General features: G+C 37.3%; 1 long non-coding RNA gene and 1 pseudogene across 4 annotated transcripts in view; one reads left to right on the top strand and one right to left on the bottom strand.

Annotated features, from left to right (window-relative positions):
* LOC118149881 (uncharacterized) overlaps positions 1–6,159 on the bottom strand; it is a 39,222-nt gene extending 33,063 nt beyond the window's left edge. For 2 of the 3 annotated variants that reach the window (XR_004737623.3, XR_004737622.2), the window contains exons 1-2: positions 5,955–6,159; positions 5,719–5,856 (exon numbers count right to left, since the gene is read on the bottom strand). This is a non-coding gene — a long non-coding RNA (uncharacterized LOC118149881). Of the gene's footprint in view, positions 1–2,192; positions 2,328–5,718; positions 5,857–5,954 lie in introns of those variants that run through there. The other variant, XR_004737621.3, reaches the window with a different exon arrangement.
* Positions 6,160–7,884: 1,725 nt separating this feature from the next.
* Positions 7,885–24,082, top strand: LOC118149979 (emopamil-binding protein-like pseudogene; annotated as a pseudogene). Its single transcript, XR_013530595.1, has 2 exons — positions 7,885–7,941; positions 23,579–24,082. The product of XR_013530595.1 is annotated as an emopamil-binding protein-like pseudogene (transcript).
* The last annotated feature ends 21 nt before the right edge of the window (positions 24,083–24,103 follow it).

Consider the following 24,103-nt stretch of genomic DNA (forward strand, 5'->3'; position numbering starts at 1 on the left):
TTTTGAATGTACTAAATATCACTGAATTTTTCACTTTCAAATGGCTTGGTTTATGTTATACAAATTTTACCTCAATGATGTATTTTTAGTTTTAAAAATCATTGCTACACAAATCCATCCAAACGACTGGTTTTACAGAGACTGCAAGGGTGCCAAAGGATAAGTTGGCTGTGGACAACCTGCAAGTAATTTTCATCTACTTCATTTATGAGCATTCTGTTTGTTAATATATATTTTATTTTTCATAGAGAACATACCATGTTTTCTTGTAAATCATCTTGAACATTGCCAAACTGTCTTTTGTGGAGCTGCCACACTGGCCCTGAGTGGGATGATGCCCAATTTCACAGTCATGTTATACCACGCTTGCTTCTTACTGACTCCTATAAAACAAGCTTGAATACATGATTCATTATGAAATACCAGTTATATTTAAGGATGCAACACTTTCTGCTGCTCTTATTTTGCCTTACGTAACCAATTCTCACGAAGAACATAAACCAGAAAGAATCTGAGCTCAGTAGAGCTAAGTCTATTCCAATTTACAGGTTTAAGACACCATCTTTCTATATGTGAATAAAAGTCAGGATTCTCTGAAAGTAAAAGAAAAAACTTCCTGAATACCAATTTCTTTTTTATATTTCCACTTTAACAGACGAGCATAGAGTCCAAAAGGCAAAACTAATCATTCCTCTCAGACATCTCTCTCTAAGATTCTATCTCTCTCAGATTCTCTGACAGCTGCCAACAGAACACTCTGTAAGTGTATATAATTTCTTTTATCCTACAAATTGATTATATGTCATAAGAGTTTATTAAAATTAAAGAAAAATAAATTCTATTTTCAATTCAGTTTAACAAAAAAATGAATTAAAGTGGTAAAAGGCCATGTCCTTAGGGTGCAAATTATATAAAATCTACATCAGATAATCCAGAAAACTTAAAAATACATTTGTGATTAGGAGAGGGCAGGGGTGGCTAAGAATTAAACGTTACTGAAGGGCGGTGACTTGAAAAATTTACTGATTCAATCACAACATTGGAACCTGTAATTTGTATATCCTGCCACCAGGTGGCAGTGGTATTTCAGTTACTCCATATAAACTATAGGACTGGATTTGAAGTTCTCAAATGTAAGCAAGTAGAAGAATCTCCTAAAGAATTTCTTTGAAATTCAGAATTCCAGGAGCTCTTCTCTCCCACCACCGCCTGATATTCTGGAAATCTATATTTTAATGGGTATCTCAGATAATTATCATGAATAATCATCCTGATAAATTCCAAGGCCAATTTGTCACGAGAATTCAAGAAACTTTTGCTGGGCTGTGTGAAATTGCCCAGAGCTGCTTATCTCTTGTTGGCAGGAGTGTTTGGCTTCAGTCGCAGGTGAATTATTTCCTTTTACTCTGGATGATAGAGGTAATTAAAGAAAAAGCTTTAGTTTGTCTTCTTCCATTTCTTGATACTGTCTGCTTCTTGTCTCAGGACACACCTGATTAGAAAGGGAAGGTAACAGCAATGTGTTCAGGCATCTTCCCAGAGGTAAAATCCACCTGTGTGGGAGCTGGTTTTGTTACCCATAATCCAAAGAAAAAATTATATTTTCTCCTTTGCTTGTTTTTACTTTCCTGTCTCTTAACAGACTTTCCCGGAGAAAACTATCAGCCAACTATTTGATTGCTATTCAATAATTTTTATTTTAAATGTTGGTCATAACAAAAAGTATTCATTGGGGACTTACTCTGTGCTAGGATCTTAGAACAGAACTTGCACATACTACTTAACTACTTTAGCTCTATATATAGGAAAAAGATTTGCTATGCACTATTCTAGGCGCTTGACAAATGTGAATTCATTTAATTTTTATAATGATCTTATGATGTGGGTATTATGATTCTTTATAAGAAAACTGAGTCCATAGAGTTTAAGAGAATTACTGAAGGTCACATGGTTAATAGCAGAATCAAGCTCCAAACTCATGCCATCTACCTCCAAGCCATGCTCTTAACTACTTTACTATCCTGCTTTTGATATGCCATTAAAACTTTAAAAGGCTATAGCTTCTATGTGTCTCAGATCTATAATTCATTGCATCATTTTCTTGAAGAGCGTATGGGTATAGTTTTTGCTGCTAGTTTTCGCTGCTAAAAACTAGAAAACAAAACAATTAAAGGCTAAATGTTGTTGCTATAACAGACAGATCATCCAAACTTCCATGTTTAGAAATTTATTGCATGCTCACACTACAAATTCCTCTCAGATCGGTGAGTGTCTTGGATACACATCGTTCTCATTCAGAAGACTTAAGCTGACAGTGCTTTCATTATCTGAAACATTACAAACAGGGGAGATGAATAGGGTAACCCACGGTAGCTTTTAAAGACTCTCCCAAAATATTATATGCCACTTCCACATGCTTCTCATTTCCTAAAGCAAGTTCCACAGCCACATCTAGCTTCACAGGTCATGAAGAGCAATGCTACTGTGTGCCTGGAGGGAGAAAGCCCACAGTGTCTCAGAACAACATGAATGACTTCCATGGAGTTTCTAGTCCTTACATGGGCTAAAATAATTTTAACGGATTTTAACACATATTTCAAAAGATTAGATAAGAACAGGAATAAAGTTTTTTTAGGGCTTTACATACGATATTTTTAAATGGTCCTGATAATTCTAATACTGAATAATTTTAAATATGTAGGTTTTCTAGGTTATTTGTGCAATTCATTTACTCGTAGTCTGCCTTTGGTATTAGATTAACATATAGCTTTAATTCCTTTTCTTTGTCTTCTTTTCTCCATTTCCCCCTAATCACTATCTGCTCTAATTGAGGGAAAAGTTGCCATAAATATTAGTTTTGCAAAGAAAAATCCCTCAATTCAGGGACAGATTAGTTCTAATAGCAGATATTATTTGACTTATTTGAATGCATATATTTTCTTTAAAGAAAAGAGAAAATGGGGCCAGGTGTGGTGGCTCACACCTGTAATCCCAGCGCTTTGGGAGGCCGAGGAAGATGGATCATGAGGTCAAGAGATCGAGACCATCCTGGTCAACATGGTGAAACCCCGTCTCTACTAAAAATACAAAAAATTAGCTGGGCATGGTGGCGCATGCCTATAATCCCAGCTACTCAGGAGGCTGAGGCAGGAGAATTGTCTGAACCCAGGAGGCGGAGGTTGTGGTGATCACACCATTGCACTCCAGGCTGGGTAAGAAGCGCGAAACTCCGTCTCAAAAAAAAAAAAAAAAAAAACCTATTCAATATAGTACTGGAAGTTCTAGCCAGAGCAATCAGGCAAGAAAAAGAAATAAAGGGTATTCAAATAGGAAAGGTGGAAGCCAAATTGTCTCTATTTGCAGACGACATGATAGTATACCTAGAAGACCCCATTGCCTCAGCCCAAAAACTCTTGAAACTGATAAGCAGCTTCAGCAAAGTCTCAGGATATAAAATCAATGTGCAAAAATCACAAGCATTCGTCTACACCAATAACAGACTTAAAGAAAGCCAAATCAAGAATGAACTGCCATTCACAATTGCTACAAAAAGAATAAAATACCTTGGAATACAACTCACAAGGAACGTAAGGGACCTCTTCAAGGAGAACTACAAACCACTGCTCAACGAAATCAGAGAGGACACAAACAGATGGAGAAACATTCCATGTTCATGGTTAGGAAGAATTAATATCGTGAAAATGGCTATACTGCCCAAAGTAATTTACAGAATCAACGCTATCCCCATCAAGCTACCATTGACTTTCTTCACAGAACTGGAAAAAACCACCATGAACTTCATATGGAACCAAAAGAGAGCCCGCACAGCCAAGTCAATTCTAAGCAAAAAGAACACAGCGGGGGGCATCACACTACCGGATTTCAAACTATACTACAAGGCTACAGTAATCAAAACAGCATGGTACTGGTACCAAAACAGAGATATAGACCAATGGAACAAAACAGAGACACCGGAGGCAACACAACATATCTACAACTATACAATCTTTGATAAACCTGACAAAAACCAGCAATGGGGAAAGGATTCCCTGTTTAACAAATGGTGTTAGGAAAACTGGCTAGCCATGTGCAGAAAGCAGAAACTGGACCCCTTCCTGAGACCTTATTCTAAAATTAACTCCGGATGGATTAAAGACTTAAACATAAGACCTGGCACCATAAAAACCCTACAAGGAAATCTAGGCAAAACTATCCAGGATATAGGAGTAGGCAAGGACTTCATGAACAAAACGCCAAAACCATTGGCAACAAAAGCCAAAATAGACAAATGGGACCTAATGAAACTCCACAGCTTCTGCACGGCAAAAGAAACAGTCACTAGAGTGTATCAGCAACCAACAGAATGGGAAAAAATTTTTGCAGTTTACCCATCTGACAAAGGGCTGATATCCAGAATTTACAAAGAACTCAAACAGATTTACAGGAAAAAAACAAACAAGCCCATTCAAAAGTGGGCAAAGGATATGAACAGACACTTTACGAAAGAAGACATATATGAGGCCAACAATCATATGAAAAAATGCTCATCGTCACTGGTCATCAGAGAGATGCAAATCAAAGCCACACTGAGATACCATCTCACGCCAGTTAGAATGGCGATCATTAAAAAATCTGGAGACAACAGATGCTGGAGAGGATGTGGAGAAAAAGGAACACTTTTACACTGTTGGTGGGAGTGTAAATGAGTTCAACCATTGTGGAAGACAGTGTGGCGATTCCTCAAGGCCTTAGAAATAGAAATTCCATTTGACCCAGCAATCCCATTACTGGGTATATATCCAAAAGACTATGAATCGTTCTACTATAAGGACACATGTACACGAATGTTCATTGCAGCACTGTTTACAATAGCAAAGACCGGGAATCAACCAAAATGCCCATTGATAATAGACTGGTTTGGAAAAATGTGGCACATATACACCATGGAATATTATGCAGCAATCAGAAATGATGAGTTTGTGTCATTTGTAGGGACATGGATGAATCTGGAGAACATCATCCTCAGCAAACTGACACAAGAACAGAAAATGAAACACCGCATATTCTCACTCATAGGTGGGTGATGAAAAATGAGAACACATGGACACAGAAAGGGGAGTACTAAACGCTGGGGTCTATTGGGGGGAAAAGGGGAGGGCCTGTGGGAGGGGGAGGTGGGGAGGGATAGCCTGGGGAGAAATGCCAAATGTGGGTGAAGGGGAGAAGCAAAACAAAGCACACTGCCATGTGTGTACCTACGCAACTGTCTTGCATGCTCTGCTCATGTACCCCAAAACCTAAAATCCAATAAAAAATTTAAAAAAAAAATACGAAAAGGAACAGCAGCAAGAAGAAGTAATGATTTTAAAAAGTCCTTCATAATCTTAATCTGAAATTGAAGAAATCAAAGAAATCTGCTAGCAACACTACTACATTATAGCTTTTCTCCACATATGAAAGCATCTTGTATTACTGTTATTTACAAGTGGCTGTTCTTTCACCCATGTTCTTGTCCTCTGTTATCTCCTATACAGAATAGTACTATTATCTATTATGAAAATTATCTTGAAAAGCAATAAATTATCCTGTTTAGAACCTAAAAAAAAAATTTTCTTATATTAAAAAAAAAAGAGAGAAAATGAATCAACATAGTAGTATTTACAAGGGAAAAAGCAATAAGGAGCCTACTTGACATATTCACTTGGATATTTAACTCACCGTATGCTATTCTTCCTCCCTTCCTATAAAACAGTTGAAAAGATCTTCATCACTGCCGTCTTCCTCACTGGAATTCCCTGAAGGTAGGCACCTCTTCTGTCTTGTTCACCATTGTATCTCCAGCATTCTGTGTCATACCTGACATTACATAATTGGGACTCAATAAATATCTATTAATCTGTTAACTATACAAATGAATGAATGAATGTTTGAATGAATATAATGGAAGATAATACCAGTACAGCTAGAGATGATAGAATTCCAAATACCCTCCTGATGGCAGGATAGATATCTGACATCTCCTTGCCCCCAACAAGTCTGGCTCTGTGTTGACGTAATCCCTGGCCTCCCAGACTGTGTAACCCTAGTTCTTGGACTCTTTGTAGACCAGGGGTTAACCCATAGTGGACCTTGATTCTCCTGGATTCAGGAGGTAAGGCTGTCTTTGGCCTTCTAGAATCTTGTGTTTTGATGAGATAGATAAAAGACAGAACTCATGGCTAGGTGTTGTGGCTCACACCTATAATCCTAGGACTCTGGGAGGCCAAGGCAGGTGGATTGAGGCCAGGAGTTTGAGATCAGCCTCATCAACATGGTGAAACCCCATGTCTACTAAAAAATACAAAACTTATTGTTAAGGTATGCCATGAAGAACAGGTATGATTTCAACAGGTGGAGGAGAAAAAGGATATTTATGAAGAAGGAACACCAAAGGCAAAGACAGAGCATGAATGTCTAGGTTTGTTTGGGGATTGGTGAGCTGACCTATTTAAATTGAAGACTCAGCATGTGTAAGAAAGGAGAACTGAGCATGTGCAAGAAAGGAGAACTTTCTAGCAAATGAGTGCCAGAGTTAAAGAAAGGATGGGTGTATGTGCAGAACAGGTGCAGGACATAGATAAAGAGCAGCTACTAAAATACTTAATTGAGGAAATGATGCAATTAGGACTAACTTAGTGTGAATGATGGATTCTAAAGGAAAGCTATGGAGAAAGGGTCATCTTTTAGTATTCTATCCTAACCATCAATACAAGAAATAAGTGAGAATCTGAATTAAGTTGGGGCAATACAAATGGGAAAAAAGAAGACAGATCTGAGTGAAATTGGGGAAGAAGAATATACAGAACTTGTTTAGCAATGAAAAAGATGGCAGATATGAAGAAAAAGATGATATCCAACGAATCACTCCTGGTACCTGGATGAAAGGTGCTTCTAGTAATGACAATAGAGGAGTTAAGAGGAGGATTTTAATGGTGACCACTCTCTTATGCCAATAGGTTGTAATTAAATATTTGGAAATAAAGAAAGACAGCTTAGAAGAAAATGAGCTAAATATAATAATCAGAGCATATATAAAATTTAAAATATAAAATTTTATATTTTAAATATAAAAATCATCTTCCAAGAAGTGATACTTCAAGGAATGTTAGACAGGTAGAGAAGACCCACCAGATAAAACAAAAGGCTGAGAAGAGAACATTGGGGATGAGTAGTTTTAGAGGGATGAGAAGTAAGAGAAGTCAGAGGACTCAGAGTCAGAGAGTCACGGTGTTGGAGCTCACAGAAGCCATAGGACATGGGGATTTTCAGGGTAGAATAGTCAATAGCACCTAATGTCACAACAGCACTGGGGAAGAGGGGGATCAAGAATACTTCGCTGATTTGGCAAGAATCATTTATTGATGATTTTTAAGGGAGGAAAAAGAATAAGGGAAAAATCTGTATTGCAAGTGACTAAGAATTGCAGCACCAACAAAAAAGTAATAAATGTAAACTCTGCAGATGCTTAAGGGAAGAAAGAAGAATTATGAGAAAATATAGCTCAAAGAGTATACAGATCAGGGTGAAGATTCTGTTATTTGGGTCTTTTAATACTAAAAGAAATTCTGAATGTTAGAGCTGGAGTAAATGCCAGTCTAAACTTGTTTTCCCTCTATACATGAGGAAAATGAGACTCAGGAAAAAAAAGTGAACTGCCCAACATTGCATCAGTGTTGATTTGAGCCTAAAATCAAAAATGTGAAGTTCTTGTCCATTACAGATTTGAATCGAACCAACTACTCCACAACAACAAAACATATTCGTTGCCTGCACTGATACCCTGTGGTTGGCAGACTCAAAGGCAACCCCATGATCCCTGCAACATAGTGTCCACACCCTCGAGAAATGCCTTCCTGTGAACATGTGTGGAGCCAGTGGCTCGCTTCTACTAAACAGAGTACGGTGACGGTGGCAAGATGTCACATCTGTGATGACATTTAGAGACTGTAGTGTCTGGCTGGCTGAAAGACTGTCGCTCTTGCTCATGTTGATAAAGTAGCCATGATGCGGAGATCTTGTGACCAGTAAATGGAGAAAGCAGCCAGCCAACAGCCAAAAAAAAAAACCAGGCAGCGCACACCTGTACTCCCAGCACTTTGGGAGGCCAAGGCAGGCACATCACAAGGTCAAGAGATCGAGACCACCCTGGCCAACATGGTGAAACCCCATCTCTATCAAAAATACAAAAATGAGCTGGGCATGGTGGCATGCATCTGTAGTCTCAGCTACTCAAGAGGCTGAGGCAGGGAAATCTCTTGAATGGGGAGGTAGAAGTTGCAATGAGCCAAGATCGCGCCACTGCCCTCCAGCCTGGCGACAGAGCAAGATTGTCTAAAAATAAAAGAAAAGCAAAGAAAAAGAAAAAACACCTTGAGGCTCTTAACCTAACAGGCTATTCCACCAACAATATAAACATGGAAGTGAATCTCTAACTCAATATCTTCACAGGGCAAATATAGACTGAGGCCCCACTCAAGCCTTGAAGTGAGACTGCAACCCCAGCACACACTCTGGTTGAGACTTGCAAAGAAAACCATGAAGCAGAGAACCTAGGAAAGCTGCACCCAGAATCTTGACCCCCCCAATAAAACTAAAATAATAAGTGGGTGCTGTTTTAAACTACTAGGTTTGTGGTAATATTGTTACACAGAAATAGAAAAGAAATACAACATGCACGTGTGCATACGGTGGCAGACCCAACCCACCACTGAAACAGTCGGCTCCAAAATTTGTCTCAAATCCATTCACATTTTATTTCTATGGTCACCAGCTACCAAAGGAAGTAGCTCTTGACTCCCTACAATGTCTGCTTCAACCTTGAGGTGAATTTCTCATCTTCACACTGCCAAGCACAGGGAAGAAGGGGTACAGGCCAGTTCACTCAGCCCCTCCTGAGAAGCTGTCCTCACCAGACTATCAAAATCTCCTGCACCTGCCCCAGCAAACCTGCATGTGCCCAATCCTGTGTGCTTTCTGTCCTTACAGGATTTCATATTTCCGTTGTCTTCTGATGGCAATCTTTTTTTCCAGGATTCTTACAGTTTATTATTTTTAAAGAAATTATCTTTCTATCATTTCTAGGTCTGTGGGGAGAGAGTAGAAGGCAGGCTCCTGTGTTTGGTCTGTCATTTTGATACAATCTTCTTTCCAGGGTAATTGTGATGATTTCATGCTGTCTCCAAAATAAACAAACAAAAAAATCCATTTACAGACATTTTTTTCAGTAACTAAAGTCTAGTGGAGACTTTTTACAATGGTTCTTGTAAATACTATACGGCCACTACAAATTACATTTATAAGGAATGTTTAATGGTGTTGCCATAAGTTCATACTGTAAGGATAGGTTATAAGACAGTATAAAAAGTATATTGAAGCATCATCCTCATTGAGGTGAAATGTTAAGCCATGTGAATGAATGATGTACACAAGAAAACAGAAGAGGGCTGAGAACAGACCTCAGGAAATCCCCAGGAGATTTCCAAGAGAGAGAGAGAGAGAGAGAGAGAGAGAATTAGAGAGAGAGAAAGCTGCAGACAGAGAGAGAAAGGCACTAAACAAGATTGTGGACATCCTGGAATTCTTCCTAAAGTAGGACCCAGGTGAGCTGATTCTGGAAGACAAGTAGGAGGGATCCAATAGAAGTGATCAGAGGAATAATGGACCAAGGAATGAAGGGAGAAAAAGGAAGAAAATGAGAAAACATTTAGATTTGGAGATGCTGGTGTCACAGAGCCTGGCACACAGCCGAATTCAATAAGCATTTTTAATACATTAATAAATTGGTGCTAATTGGCTAATTAACAAAATCAGAAAAGTGGTTCAGATAAAATCAATATGGTATCCTTTTTATAGCAGCCGGACCTGCAATGCGAACCCTGGACTCTGAGGAGCCTGGTCCTGCAGTCTAAGCTGAACTCTCTGCTGCCCTCTTGCCTACAATGAGCATCACCGCACCCCACAGAGCAGCCAGGGTCCTGGGCAGCCTGCAGTCAATGAGTCACATGTATGAGTCTTCTAACTTTGAGCTACCCATGCTCTCTATCTCAATATCTTCACAGGGCAAATACAGACTGAGACCAACAGAGAGGTACCAGGAAATGGTAACTCTCAAAAAGCAATTGATAAGTTATTATTAAATACCTTTAATTTAACTCACCTATGTTTCTGAGTCCCTATGCACCCGTCATAATTACTCTGATGATGCCTATTGCTATACTTTCTTTCTAAATTGCTTCACTCCTTGGTTTTATCAGTGAGAAACATGGCGTGGGCTTTAGGCAGGAACTGAGAGATGTCCTTTGGCTCAGTCTAGTCCAAGAATATGTTTTCCCAGTTTTCCAAGCAGAAAAAAAAAAAACTGAAAAAAAATTATTTTAAAAAGCCCAGGTTATCAGAGTGCCTAAACATCATAAAACACAGGCCATGGGTCACCCGACAGTGATTTGTCTTACAATTCTGTGCATTCTTTCATATATAAATTTATAGAACACTCTTGTCCGTGCGCAACAGCTATAGAGAGAAATCAGAACTTTTTCTACACTGGGCTAGATGCTCTCTATAAAATTAAAGTTTAAGAGTCAGAAAAAATTGGAGCAAACTTCAAAACTAACAGTGAACAAATGAAGAACTTAACTACAGAATTATGAAAAGATTTTTTTAAGTTCTAGTTTTACAATTCAAGAGAAAAATAATCATTATGTGTATTTAATTATTCAGTCAAAACTGTATATTCAGTTACTTTTTGACTCAGAGATTGCCTTCTGAATATCTATCCCAAAGATGCAATGGCAAAAGTTTAAAATGACATATGCACAAAGCTATTCATTGCATCATATTTTGTGAAAGTAAGAATCTAGAAACAAGTCCTATGTCCATCACCAGGATACTGGTTGAATAAACTATGGTATATCCAGAGACTGTGGGAGTAAGCAACTCTAAGCAAAATAGGGGAAACTCCCAAGATCCCAGCATAGGGGGTTAAATTCAGAATTACTCATCAAAAAAAATCACAGTGTGGAGTATTTGCATTATGCTACATTCTGAGGAAAAAAAAAAAAAAAGAATAGGAGAACGATCCAAGATGGCTGATCACTAACATCTCAGGATTGTAGCTCCCAGTGAAAGCGCAGAGAACGAGAGGACACCACATTTTCAGATGAATTTTTGTCACTCACGGACAAGAAGATTCCCAGTGGAGGAGCCCCACGGGTCGCCAGCGCGACTCTTGTGGCTGGTGCAGTGGTTTTGCCAGCACCTCGGCATGGCAGCTCTTGGTGCAGAGTAAACGGAACTGGTTCCCCTTCTGACCGACGTTTGGAGCTCCGGGAAGACAGAGTCGCCTGTTACAGACTCAAGAAGGAAGCCAGACCGGAGATTCCCAGGCAGAAAAGCACCATCAGTCTTAACACCGCTGTTTTGGCTGGCGCAGTGGGTTGCTCAGATTTCAGCCCTAGGAATTAACAAGTTGGACATCCATGCAGAGACCTAATTTGAAAGTTGGTAATTACAAAGATGACAGGTTGATAAACTTACAACAATGGGAAGAAACCAGCGTAAAAAGGCTGAGAATACACAAAGTCAGAATGCCTCTCCCTCTACAGAGGATCACAGTTCCTAATCAACAAAGGAACAAGGCTTGATGGAGAACGAGCGCATTCCATTAACAGAATCAGGCTTCAGAAGGTGGATAATAAGAAACTTCTGTGAGTTAAAAGAACATGTTGTAGCCCAATGTAAAGAAACTAAGAACTTTGAAAAAAGGTTTGATGAAATCCTAATGAGAATAGACCATTTAGAGAGGAATATAAGTAAATTAATGGAACTGAAGAATACAATATGGGAACTCCAAGAAGTATGCACAGGTTTTAACACTCGAATTGATCAAGCAGAAGAAAGGACATCAGAGGTCGAAGTCCAACTTAATGAAATAAAACAAGAAGACAAGAATAGAGAAAAAAGGATAAAAAGGAATGAGCAAAATCTCCAAGAAATATGGGACTATGTGAAAAGACCTAATTTACATTTGATAGGTGTACCTGAATGCAATGGAGAGAATGAATCCAAGCTGGAAAGTAGTCTTCAGGATATTATTCAGGAAAACTTTCCCAACCTAGCAAAGCAGGACAATAGTCAATCCCAGGTAATACAGAGAACACCACAAAGATATTCCTCAACAAGAGCCACAAAGATATTCCTCAAGAAGAGCAACACCAAGGCATATAATCGTTAGATTCACCAGGGTTGAAACGAAGGAGAAAGTACTAAGGGCAGCCAGAGAGAAAGGTCAGGTTACCCACAAAGGGAAGCCTATCAGACTTACAGCAGATCTCTCAGCAGAAACTCTACAAGCCAGAAGAGAGTGGGGGCCGATATTCAACATCCTTAAAGAACAGAACTTTCAGCCCAGAATTTCATATCCAGCCAAACTAAGCTTCATAATTGAAGGAAAAATAAAATCTTTTATGAACGAGCAAGTACTTAGAGATTTTATTACCACCAGGCCTGCTTTACAAGAGCTTCTGAAAGAAGCATTACACATAGAAAGGAACAACCAGTATTAGCCTTTCTAAAAATATACCAAAAAGTAAAGAGCATCAACATAAAGAATTTACATCAACGAATGGATACAACGCCAGTTAACATCAAATGGCAGTAATCCTAAATTTAAATTGACTAAATCCCCCAATCAAAAGATACAGTCAAAACCCAACAGTATGCTACATCCAGACCCATTTCACATGCAAGGATACACAAAGACTCAAAGGGATGGAGAAAGATTAACCAACTAAATGGAGAGCAAAAATAAATAAATAAATAAAAAGCAGGAGTTGCAGTTCTCACATCTGATAGAATAGATTTCAAAGCAACAAAGATATAGTGGTAAAAGAATCAATGCAACAATAAGAGCTAACGATCCTAACACCCAGATACATAAGACCTATAAAAAGATTTAGACTCAACAAGACAGAAAATTAATAAGGATATCCAGGACTTGAACTCAGATCCAGAACAAGTAAACTTAATAAATATTTATAGAGCTCTCCACTTTAAATACATGAAATATACATTCTTGTAGTATCACATCACACCTACTCATAGGTTTAAATGAAATATTGATTGACCATTATTAATACCCATTTTTAGAATAAAGCAACATTGCCATTCTCTCTCCCTCTTTTTCTTCCTTTCTTCCTCTCCTTCACTTTTTTCTTTCCTTCTCTCCTTTCAAAAAAAAATATACAAATATGTATCCATATTTGCTTGACTCTTAAACAGTGAAAAGTTAATTCAAAAACTCATTGAAATAGTCACCAGTGGGGGTAAGAGAGAAGCATGGAGGGAACATACCTTATTTTACTGTTTTGACATTGGGATAACAAATATTTTAATAAATTTTAAAAACTAAATAAAAGGAAAAAGGCAATCTGAAAACAGAAAACAATGTGAAATGAATGAATCTAAGTAAATGTCAAATCAGTAGCACAACTCAGAGAATTATTTCAAATGAGTCTGAAACACAGAATTTTGGTTGTACATCCCTAGAGGTAAAATATCCTCAGATGACAAGAAATACTAAAAAGCCTTCAATTGTATTCAGTAATCTTATTGTTCACAATGACATTTGTTTTATTATTTTGAAACTGTCATGGGTAATGATAAGATACAATTTAAAAAAAACTAAGATTTTCAGCATAAGAGGAAAAAAGTTTAAAAATCAAAGAAGAAAATGTGAATTTGAAATATCAGAAAGATTCACTATTTATGTTTCTCTCTCAAAAAAAAGCAGATCCCCTAGCTCTGTTGATTAAAATTGAAATGACAACTCAGTAGCAATGTGGACTCATAGCATCAAGACTGTGTGCTCTTAATGTTACTTTGTAGCAATAGGAAAGAGCTCCTTGGGAAAATGACTACTTCCAGGTCTGAAGGAAGACATGCATAAAATGAGCTTGAACCACCTGTGCTGGGAGCTGTCAAAGACTCCTGGAGTCACAGCAAAAGGACAGAAGGCAACCTGGCAGTATTCCTACTGGCCAAAGGTGACATAACATAAACACAAACATAAAAATTACTATAATTGGTTGAGAAAAAGATTTTTTAAATTCCATGAATTGTTAATAATATACAAATAAATGAACTGGCAACATTGGAGGTTGCTATGGCACCAAAATTTGGGGGGGGGGGCAGTATTGGTAAGTAAAGTTATAAAATATGCACTTATCTTCCCTATTCTATATAAACTTTATCTAAGAATAAAATGAATAATTGATGAGAAAAAGTTAATCTTTATAAAACAACTTCACCTTATAAAGGAATGGCAAGAAATAGAAAATTCCCTTCCACAACACTTAATGAAATCATGGGCCCTGGCAATGATCATCAGTGGATCCTAAAACTGTTAGGTAAAAAACTAATGTGAACTGTACGGGGTGGCCAAAAGGTCTGGAAGCATAGGTACTATTTTACCTGGTATTTGCCATGTGACATCACTAAAACATTCATGATGCATTTGCCTGTGATTTGAGACTTGGTGGCCACTCTAACAGGTAGATTAAACATATGGAACTCAGACTTACTAACTGATCCCAGCAACACTACAAGAAAGTCAACCTGTGCCTCCTGATGTCTGCTGTGATGCAATGGAAGTATACAGAATTACCTATGAGATACCTTTTTGAAAAAGGAAGAAAGAAAGGAAGGACAAATGAATGAGAAGGGAAAGAGCAGGAGGGGAGGAGAGAAAGGAAAAGAATGGGGAAGGGAAGAAAGAAAAAGCCTGAATTTAATCAAACCTCTAGATCAGAGTTTCTCAACCTTGGTACTGTTAAAATTTTTGAGCTACATTATTCTTTGTGTGAGGGCCATTCTTTGCAGTGTAGGGTATTTATTTAGTAGAATCTTCAGCCTCTACCATTAGATGCCAACAGCACACTCCCCAACAAAATGTGACAGTCCAAACTGTCTTCAGACATAATCTAATGTCCCGTGGTGGTCAAAATCATCCCGTTTTTGAATCACTGTTTCAGCTCTCACTACCATTTTAGATTAAGACGGGATGTATAAGGACAAGTAAATGAAACATGAAGAAGCAATGATCTAAACCTAGAATGAGTTATCACCACAACACTCCCCATCAGCAACAGAGCCCTTCAGCCGTCTGACTGGTTAGTGATGGAGAATCCCTCTTTCAAGAATTGACTTTCTTGGACTATTCCTGGTTTAAATGTCAAAGTCAGTTTTATCCGGGAATCAGTAAACAAAATCAAGTTTGTGTGCAAGCAGTTCATTTGGGAAGAATTAACTCTAGACAATCTGAGGCGGCTGGGATTTTTACATGCCAGCCCCCTAGTAGCACTCATTGTGGACTGTGCCCCTGCATGTTAATTCCTTGGCACTTCCAGCCTGCGCCACACAAGAGCTCCAGAGCTCTCTACAGATCCAGGGAAAAGCACTCAGGCATAGAGATTACAGATGCTGACAGCTGGAACCATGCTGGAGAGAGATTTGGGATCATCTGAGAGTCAAGATCAAATGATATTTGAGATTTGTTTTAAAATACATAAGCAAAGAAAAAAGTAAAGGAAGATAGGCAAAACAATATAGGCAAATGTCAATCATTATTAAAGTTGCTGTCTGCACAAGGGTGTTTTTATCAGTCTCTCTGGTTTTGTGTTTGAAAGTTTTTATAAAATTTAGTAAGAATAATACCACTACCTATCACTGTATTTATTATTTCAGGAATCATTAACTTCTGAGAGCCCATCTCTTCTCTTTTCTTTTCACTAGTAAACATGTGTGTGAAGTCTCAATACTGCACGCAAATATTTAGTAGCTTCTCATCGTCTATAAAATAGTATTGGGTTGGTGCAAGAGTAATTGCAGTTTTTGTTATTGAAAGTAATGGCAAAAACCGCAATAACTTTTGCACCAATCTTAATAAATGAAAATTACATAATTCCACATTTTTATGCTGTACACAGGATTTGAGTCCAAATAAAATAAGTCCTTGTATCATGTCCCAAACTATATACGTAACTTCTATGAAAACATTTAGACCATGACAAATATTAATGAAGAGCGTGTACTACACAAAATTAAATAGAGGCCAGGCCTGGTGGCTCATGCCTAAGATCCCGGCACTTTGGGAGGCTGAGGCAGAAAGATTGCTTGAGGCCAGCAGTTCGAGGTTACAACAAGCTATGACCGCACCACTGCATGCCAGCCTGAGCAACAGAAAGAGACTGTGTCTCTAAAATGAATAAGTAGAAAGATGGACACTTATGTTTATAACTTAGGAGAAGAAAAAGACAAACTATTTCGGAAGGGAATTTAGCATATAGACACCAAAAGGACTCTGTAATTTGTTAATGATTTTTAAATAGACCAAATAGCAGTTCTATGCCAAAAGAGAGGACATTTACACCAGGGTGTCGAAGAACAAGGGGCTGTTCTGTGGGCTGTCTCATATGGAGTACAAGAAATACAAGTTAATCATTAACAATTAAATGGAAGGTTATGTTTCCTTAAAATATATTCATTACTAACAGTGACTCAATGAACTATAGAAGTTTTCAGAAAACTCAACAGAGTTTATTTTACAATGGTTTATTTCACAAATATGAATAGAAGTTAATCTAAAAAACAGTTCTGCAGCTTTGCCACAGCCCCTGAACCATACAAACCTCCTGCACATTAAGATCTTCACTAACCTTAGTGAAAAGTTTCACAGGAACTCAGGCATAATAGCGTGACATGGTGTGTTACAACTTTTTAATAAAGGAGAAAGATTTATTTCCTTTTCCAATATCCTCAGAAACTCTCTTCTGCATCTTGTTTCATAATAGAAAAAAAGCAATTGACAAGATAATGTTATGCTTTTTATATTTTTACATGTATTCTGCAAGTCATTCATTCATTTTCAAAATACTATTCTAAGAAACACTGCAATCTTATCCTTTTATTTCCTTTCAAAGAAATATAAAACTTGTAAAACATCTTTCCACATAAATGCTCGAATTTCAAGAAGTTATTAACAAATGAACCATCACATCTGTTCAAACAGGAAGCCAAATTTTGTAAACTCTAAATCAATTTACAAGAAAAAAAGAGAGAAAAGGAAAATTTTCCTCTGTACTTTTGGTAAAGAAATATCACATGCCAAGATTGGAAATAACTTATAATCTTATATCTTTCCTGAAATATCACAATGGCTTCTAATATCTCTCTGATTTCAGACTCTTCTCTTCCTACCCATTTTGCAATTGTTCAAATGTGTCTTTGTAAAACCCTGTGTCATAATGCTGTTGGCCCGTTCAACAGCTCTCATCCATTTTCGATTGCTACTGAATTTCAAACATTTCAATCAAAGATAAAGCCCTCCAAAATCTGTCCCCAGCCAAACTTTCCAAGCACGTCATTCACTACCCATTCCTCTTCCTTTCTGTGCAACGGGGAACTTCAGTGATCACCATTTCCCATATGTGATTTTTTTTTTTTTAGACAGTCTTCATCTGTCACCAGGCTGGAGTGCAGTGGCATGATCTTAGCTCACTGCAACCTCCGCCTCCCAGGTTCATGTGATTCTCCTGCCTTGGCCTCCTAAGTAGCTGGGACTACAGGTGCACGCCACCACATCCAGCTAATTTTTGCATTTTTAGAAGAGGCAAGGTTTCATCATGTTGGCCAGAATGGTCTCGATTTCTTGACCTCTGCCCGCCTCAGCCTCCTAAAGTGCTGGGATTACAGGCATGAGATACAGCACCTGGCCCCAATTTTTTACTTTTTATTTCCACTGCTTATTGGAATGGCCCTTTCTCTGAAAGCCCTCTGCCTTTGACAGAGCCTCGTTTCAGTCGTGATTCAGTCACATGCCACCTCTTCTGAGAAAGTAACTTGACCAAACATCAGAAGTGATTTTTCCTACCTCTGAATTCCACCAGCCCTTGTTAGAGCAGATTAGAACCCTTGTTAGAGAAAATGTACCCTTTATGCTTTTTCTTTACCCGAATGAGACCATGAGCCTTTTACAATGATTACAGACATTTTCCTTAGACCTACCTAGCTGTAAGTTTGCCAAGTTCCAGCAAAGGAGCAACATTCAATAGGAAGAAAACAGCCCATGCACTCACCCCCCTAACTGAACTGGACGCTTCTGAATGATTACTTCTTGAATGGGTTGAGTGAGACATATGGACGAAACTTCGGGAAATTGAGAAAATTATAAATTAACTTTCCTAATAACAGGGATAACAAGACATGTTGTGGGAGAAAAAAAAATCAGAGAGGAAAGAGGAAGACTAGAGAAATAATGACTGAATAAGGGAGCTGGGAGGAGGAAGATGTAGAGCAAGAAATGAAGAGATAAAAACACAGGCCATGAGAAGAAACCGAGTGACAATTCCATGGGGAGTGGAACTTTGGAGAGGGAAAGAGAGATGAAAAGAAGAATTTTAGAAACTTTAGTTGCAAGGTATGCATGTAATCTCCTTAATCTATCAAATGCCTGGATGTTGAAATTTGTGACACCTTTTAAGATGTGGCAATTTGCAAGACTAGCTTTAAGGGTAGCACATGTTAAGAACAGAACTGGCTAAAGGCAGTCAGTTTACAATGTGTCACAATTAATTCCAGAATCATACTACATTTATATTTGAATATTAGTTTGGGGTCCTGGTACACATGCAGACTCTACAAAAGCTAAATATGAGGAAATTTTATGTAAAGTTTTGATTCACTTATTCTCTAGTATTAATTTCATTATCTTTGCAATATTTCTTTATAAAAGGAAACTCATCAGGTATTGTTGAAGAAACACAGTACCTTAACTGCAGGAGCAAATTAACACTTGCAGACAATGTTCTATATAATATTCCAGATACTGAGAAGCAAGATCCCTTTGCAGAATTGAGCCTGGACAAAGTCTATTTCTACTGCCGTGGGCTAACAAAGGGTATTACTTTTTGACTGGCTGAGGAACGAATAAAAAAATGAATAAATTAAGTTTCTCTGTCTCTATTCAGAATTATAATTGAGATTAGCAGACTTTTAAGTCAGTGAGTTATTTCCATTACTATATTAACAAATTTGTGTTTTATCTGCCAAGAATATTTCAAGGCCCTCTGAGTCTCCCACAAAAAAAAACTCTTTTTAAAACTTATCATTAGACTCTAAAATTGCTTCTCCTCTTTTCTCACAAAAATGCCATTCTCTTAGAGCCAAACAATCCCAGTTAGGTATAGACAGCAGGATGTAGGGGTTGGGGAGTGGGTGGAAGAAGCTGAAAACACCAATTATGTGAAATTAACTTATATGACCACTGATCTTTAATTGGTGACATTTCAGTGACAGAAGGGAATCATTTGGGTGGAGATTTCATTTCCAGGGATCTTTAAGAGTGCCGTAACCACATCCTAGGTACTATTTCACCTACAGTAAATTCAACACTGAACATAAATTTTTGGAAGATAAATCTGTGTACTCCATCCTCTCCCCCATTATCCACTTCCGAAGTAACTGAATTAGCTGGGTCAAAAACTTGGCTGATGAAGAATGGTGACATTTAAAATAGCATACTTGCTACTACACTTTGAAGATTAAACAGAAGCGTGATATAAGACAAATCCAAGATCTCACCAAATGGAGTGGAGAATTAATATGCACCATCACATCTTAGCAAAGACTTGATCATCTACATAAAGTATATGCTTTCAACATACTGCTCATTATTGTCATCTGAGAGTAAATGCTTTGAAAAAGATAAACATGAAAATGATTCCTTGAGCTGCCTGCAACTGTCAGGCCCAAGGTACACCACTTGAAACCATTTAAATAAGTGAAAGGATGTGACTGACACAGTGACTTTACCATCTGTGACCATTTATTAGAAAACAAAAACAGAAAATCTTTACCTCCCTTAAACAGAGCAAAGAGAGAAAAATAAACAAAAAGGCACCTTTTAGAATTTAAGAAAGCTTGTCCTTGAGCATTTAATATTTAAAGAGAGAATATCTGGATAAAGACAAGCTGGATTCTTAAGAACTATGCATGCAGCTAATGTCCTGACAGCATCCATTAACTCAAAACTGATCTTGGAAACTTAGCCAATTCAAAAATGCTATTGCAGGAAACACATTACCAAACACACTAGCCTAAGAAGCACCATGTCTGTGATCCGTGACCCAAGGTCGTCAAAACCTATTGTAGCCCAGCAAGGACCAAGCTAACATGAGCAGCAGCTAACAACATGGACACTGCATTGAAGACATTACTAACTGTTAGATGAATTCCACTCCATGTTCCCAACCGGTCACAGGGTTGAAGGAAAGGTACATTATCTGGACTGAACTGCCCAGGGTCAAAGTCTTCCTAACTTGGACACTTGGAACCAGTTTGTACGCCTCTGACATAGAAATATTATTATTTCTAAAGGACTGTTTGGAGGTTGTAGATGACAAGGATGAAATTTGTGTCATAAGCATTAAAATGCAATTTGTTCTTGTCAACCACCCATAATTAACACAAATACTCTAACAACTAAGAGCAAATTCTAAAACCCAGTGAATAAAATTCCATTTGCATTATATGTTTAACCCCAGGGATTAAAAAAAAATGTATCTTGAAATCTCACATCAAAGAGATATCATTTTAAAAATGAGATACGATGTAATTTAAGTGTGTTGTTACTCCCTGAAAATTTTTCATCATTTAAATCAGATATATATTATCCAAAGTTAAGAAATTTAAACATTTAAAATCATAAAATAATACTTTTAAACGTTTTAAATTACTTTTCTAAGAGTTGAAAGTTGAATCAATGAGTAAATTTTTAATAACAATATATATAAAAACTAGAAAAAATAGCAAAATCAGTGAAATTTTTATTAAGTTAGGTAAGCTTTAATCGTTTTTGTAGTGTGAGGAGAGTAAGAGTAGAAATGGTCTTTAAGGATTTTGTTATTTCTGTCTCTTAGTTTTTATTAATAGATTCACATTGGAGACAATTATACTAGGCTCTTGCTAGACAATAGATGTAGCACTATGGTGAGATCTTGGCATTGCACTTTAAGAGGTAAATTAATAAACGTTGATGTGATGTAGAAGGACAGAGTGCTTGAAAACACGTGTATGTACAGAAAGGTTAAAGAAACTTGGGCGTTTGAGCTTAGCTTTTAAAGACACAGAAGAAATAACAATTACTTCCAAATATTTGAATAGCTATTAAAATTACAGCCACTAGAATTAGAAATAATTCCTGGCAGCTACAGGAGACTATATATCATTCCTTTTCTGAGAATAGTGCATACTATTAAAAGAGGAGGATGGACAACTATTGAATGTCGTTAGAGAGATTTTAATATTAAACAGAGTAAGTAAAAAGTTACACTACATCATATACAAGGTCCCTCATAACTCAGATTTTATGATTCTATAACTTTTTTCTTTTATAGCTCAATGTAAAACAAGTGCACTATATGCAGCTGAAATGTGCCAACAATCTTATGTGAACCATGCATGTGTTTTTTACTAGCATAGCTCTACAACTTAAGGGTGATATTGGCTTTAGAATCAGAAGAAAAATAAATTGAGTTAGAAAAATGTCTTCTCACAAACTTGAAATATGAAAAATGTTAAATGTCCTTTCAGGAAATACAGAAAAAACACCCTTCCAATTTGTGAAGTGTTAGGAAACATCCCTATTGAAAAATAAAAGTAAATTAGTCATTTTTATGCCAGTATCATGCTGTTTTGGTGACTATAGTTTTGCAGTGTAATCTGAAACCTGTTAGTGTGATATTCTCTCTAGCTCTGTTCTTTTTGTTCTGCATTGCTTTAACTATTTGAAGCCCTTTGTCTTCCAAAGGAATTTTAGAATTTTTTTTTTTTTTATATTATCCATTGTGCTATGAGAGAGAACAATTTTCCCCTAATCCTCCTGTGTCATTAAAGACAAAACTTTCACTTCTGGGGTAGAGAGTGTAGGTTTAGGGTAACACTCTGCATTCATTCCTTTTTATTATCTGATTTGATGAGAGTGGGAGAAAAAAATAGGCAGGTTAGGTTCAAATCCCTCTGGGTTCCCTCTGAGAATACATACATTCATTCCCTTTGCCTGTGGTTTTCTGTCTGCTGTGATGTGGTGACTTATAGTTGTCTGGCACTTACCTATGACTGTGTCCTAAGCATTATTTAGGGGTGAGTGGAGAGGGGTGTTAGAGTCTAGCTATGAAAAGGCTGTATTTTCTTATTCATTTCTAGGTGACAAAGCTGAGATAGTTTCAGTAGACATCTGCTGAAAACCTATGTTTATTTTTTGAAACTGGCTGTAACTAATGCATGAGGGAAAGACATATGATGGATTATTTGCTTCCAAAACACACACAAGTTTTGCCCAAATGACAGAAACACTTCACGTTGTATGCAAATTCATGCTGGCATTGTCCAAGTGACCATGTTTATTTGGGCAGAAGAAACATCCACTAAACACAAAAAAGCAGCAAAGAGGGAATAGACACATAATAAATTTAGAAAGAAACCAAATAAATCCTTATTCAACATATAGAGATTTTTGTTCTTTTTGTATTATGCAGAGTTATATATAGTAGCTATTGACTGCACTAAGGGAGAAGAGTTCACTTCCAATTTACTATAAATAGATGAATGAAATAAAGCTGGTTTTGAAACTTTACTAAAACCTTACCACAAAATAAAATGATTTTCACTGACTATGAAAGGATTCTATAAGAAATGAAAAGAAAATATTGCAATTAAGGGGAAAAAGCAAAGCGTTTTTCAATAATTTATTACAGATAAAAGAAAATGTTAAATGCATATGTCGTAACCTCCATAAAATACAATTAAACAAAAACTCTAGGAAATAAAAGATAAAGATAAGATAAAAAAAAGACAAGATGAGATAAATAGGGAAATTTTCTGAGATGCAAGTTGTAGTCAAAATGTTTCAAATAATATAACAAAATATTAAAAGAGTCATAGAATATATATATATATATATATATATATATATATATATATATATATATATGTATACATATATATATATGGGGTTTTTTGGTTTTTTTGGAGATGAAGTCTCACTCTGTCACCAGGCTAGAGTTTCGTGGCACAATCTCGGCTCACTGCAACCTCTGCCTCCCAGGTTCAAGCAATTCTCCTGAGTCAGCCTCCCAAGTAGCTGGGACTACAGGCACCCACCACCACGCCCAGCTAATTTTTATTTTTAGTAGAGACAGGGTTTCACCATTTTGGTCAAATTGGCCTTAATCTCTTGACCTCATGATCTGCCCGCCTCAACCTCCCAAAGTGCTAGGATTACAGGCATGAGCCACCATGCCCAGCAGACTTTATATTTTTAGTACATTGAATACAGAGTAGAATTAGTATGATAGAAATAAGTCGATAAAATGAAAAGAAAGCTTCAAAAATCCCAAATGAGGAGGTTAAAAAAAATTATTTTTCATTTTATCGACTTCTTTCTATCATACTAATTCTACTCTGTATTCAATGTACTAAAAATATAAAGTCTGCTGGGCATGGTGGCTCATGGGAGTGGGAAGCATGGGCGACAGGGAAAGAATATGGCAAAGCTGATGCGAGATGGCTTTATTTCGATCCAACCATTGTGTCTGTGGAAATTCTGACTGTCGCCCTGGATGGGTCTCTGGCGTTGTTCCTCGTTTATGCCATAGTCAAAGAAAAACATTACCGGCATTTCCTGCAGATCACCCTGTGTGTGTGTGAGCTGTACAGCTGCTGGATGACCTTCCTCCCAGAGTGGCTCACCGGGAGCCCCAACCTCAACACCAGCAACTGGCTCTACTGTTGGGTTTACCTGTCTTTTTTTAATGGTGTGTGGGTTCTGATCCCAGGACTGCTACTTTGGCAGTCATGGGTAGAACTCAACAAAATGCATCAGAAAGAAACCAGTTCAGTGAAAAAGTTTCAGTGAATTTTCAAAACCATAAACACCATGCTCTAACTTTTTGAGTCAGAATGAATCAAATGTTTTTGTTTGGCCAAAATGTAAAAAATAAATAAATAAATAAAA

The sequence above is a fragment of the Callithrix jacchus genome, chromosome 21 (assembly GCF_049354715.1).
Source record: "Callithrix jacchus isolate 240 chromosome 21, calJac240_pri, whole genome shotgun sequence".
NCBI classification, from domain to species: Eukaryota; Metazoa; Chordata; class Mammalia; order Primates; family Cebidae; genus Callithrix; species Callithrix jacchus.